Source organism: Haematobia irritans, chromosome 5, assembly GCF_050003625.1.
Source record: "Haematobia irritans isolate KBUSLIRL chromosome 5, ASM5000362v1, whole genome shotgun sequence".
In the NCBI taxonomy this organism is placed as follows: domain Eukaryota; kingdom Metazoa; phylum Arthropoda; class Insecta; order Diptera; family Muscidae; genus Haematobia; species Haematobia irritans.
In genome coordinates, this window is record NC_134401.1 from 127219673 (window position 1) to 127222592 (window position 2920).

Consider the following 2920-nt stretch of genomic DNA (forward strand, 5'->3'; position numbering starts at 1 on the left):
AGCAAGATGTAAAAAATGGGAGTTGGCAGATAAAATCCCTCCTAAGTTTGCTTTCGACATTTAAGTTCGAGTATGCAAATACAGGGCGCTCGACATGGAGTTGACTGATAGTGACATATCAGACCGATGTATAAATTGGAAACTATTGATGGTCAGTGCAATAAGTTTTCCCAGCTTTCTGTGATTGGATCTGTCCAGATATTGGCTCAGACACAATTAGATCTGCACAGCTATGCTATATGTGGTATGCTATATCTGGTTAGATATAATCGTAGATCTCATCATATATAAATAGTGTAATATCATATTGTATCGCTTGGATAGGCCCATGTATGGCACTACACCGTCAAAAAAATCGCTTCTGTAACATATACCCCAAACTCATTTTGCTTCAAGCATATATATTTTCAGGATTGGTGCAAACAAAATATTGTTTGTATTATTCAAACATATTAGGTTTCACCTTAGGGCATACACCGGTAGTAAAAAAATTACCATTTGGAAATTAGTACATATCAGATTATTGTTATTTATAAATTCCTCTTTATAAACCGATCAAAAATTAAAGTGGCTTTTTATACCCTCCACCATAGGATGGGGGTATATTAACTTTGTCATTCCGTTTGTAACACATCGAAATATTGCTCTAAGACCCCATAAATTATATATATATTCTGGGTCGTGGTGAAATTCTGAGTCGATCTGAGCGTGTCCGTCCGTCCGCCTGTTGAAATCACGCTAACTTCCGAACGAATCAAGCTATCGACTTGCAACTTGGCACAAGTAGTTGCTATTGACGTAGGTCGGATGGTATTGCAAATGGGCCATATCGGTCCACTTTTACGTATAGTCCCCATACAAACGGCCCCCAAATTTGGCTTGTGAATGCTCTAAGACAAGCAAATTTCGTCCGATCCGCCTGAAATTTGGTACATGTTGTTAGTATATGGTTTCTAACAACCATGCGAAAATTGGTCCATATCGGTCCACTTTTACGTATAGCCCCCATATAAACGGACCCCCAAATTTGGCGTGCGATTGCTCTAAAAGAAGCAAATTTCATCCGATCAGGCTGAAATTTGGTAAATAGTGTTATTATATGGTCTCTAACAACCATGCAAAAATTGGTCCACATCGGTCCATAATTATATATAGCCGCCATATAAACCGATCCCCCGATTTGGCTTGCGGAGGCTCTAAGAGAAGCAAATTTCATCCGATCCGGCTGAAATTTGGTACATGGTGTTGGTATATGTTCTCTAATGACCATGCAAAAATTGGTCCACATCGACCCATAATTATATATAGCCAGGGATCCGGAGCGGTCCATTTTTTTCGCTCCGCTCCCGCTCCGGAGAAAAAAAAATCGCTCCGCTCCTCGCTCCGCTCCGAGAAAAAAAAAATCGCTCCGCTCCGCTCCTCTTCGAGAAAAATCGGGCGGTACATATATATGAGAGCTATATCTAAATCTGAACCGATTTGGATGAAATTTTGCAGACTTGAAGGGCGATGAAAAAGAATACCTTTTGCCAAATTTGGTGACGATCCGTTTGAAAAAAAGCACAGCGTGACCCCATTTGTCGAAATCGGGCGATACATATATATGGGAGCTATATCTAAATTTGATCCGATTTCTTCCAAATTCAATAGTGTTCGTCGTTGTGCCCAAAAACTCCCTGTACCAAATTTCATCAAAATCGGTTAATAATTGCCACCGGAATCCTGTGAACAACAAATACATGGACAGACGGACGGACGGACGGACACCAAGCGCTAGATCGACTCAGGAGGTGATTCTGAGTCGATCGGTATATATTTTATGGGGTCTAAAATCAATATTTCTGGTAGGCAAATTTTTTGGCAGATCAAATTTATTATACCCTAACCACTATGTGGTTTAGGGTATAATGACTTTAAAACAATGTGTTGAAACATTTTATTAATTTTGAAGATTTTTTCAGAAATATTAAATCCATTTTGACTTCATTAAAACGAAATTTTCATTCATGTTAGGATACACATTTTTATGTCGAATCACTTAGCTATAAGGACAAACTGACTTCATTGAAAAGTTTAGATACTTTTAGACAAGGAAAAAACTTTATATCAGAGAAATACGTCTTCTATTCTAAGCAAAATTCGTATTCGTATTTTAAGCATGTGAAATATTTGGCCTCCCGACAATATTCTTTGCGGTGCACCATCTACTATTTAATATGTGATAGAAACCAAATTTATGAAAATGGACCAAATTTAAAAATTAGAAATCTTTTGGACCAATTTTGGTCCGATCGGACCAAAACGGCAACGCTGATTGGAATTGAAAGTCTATACACAGAGTAGAAGTAACTACTCTCCGAAAGTTTTTTTTTTTGTTTTGCAACAGACGTAGAGAAAAGGTTTTGTAATATTTGATGATTTGACTTAAAAATGGGTATCTTAACATGAAACAAAAAATTTATAGGCTAAGGTCAATTTGACTTTAATAATTCAGAAAAATTCTTTAAATTTAATGAAATTGTCTTTAAATTTGTTGTCTTTTTGCATATTGACTACAGCAAAAAATCGTTCAAATATAGGACATGTTTTTCAAAACTTTATTTTAAAGAAGTTTTTTACTTCAAACATAGCATAATTTCTACTGGAAGTCGAGTCCTAATTTGGAAAATAAAGTTGCCGTTAACTCGTTTTTAAAGGACTTTGATAGCATATGAAAAAAAAAAGCTGAGAAAGCGAAAAATTAAAATTTGCTTCCTAGAAGCAAGTACACAAAACCTAAATTTAAGAGAGAATTGTGTTTTAAAAGTGTCCTTGCTTGTATTCTCCGCTTCTTTGGCTCGGAGTCAATACCAAATTTTTTAAAGTAAAGACAAAATCTTTGGAACCGGGTATGCTTTTTTTCAGTGTATGTTTGCAACAA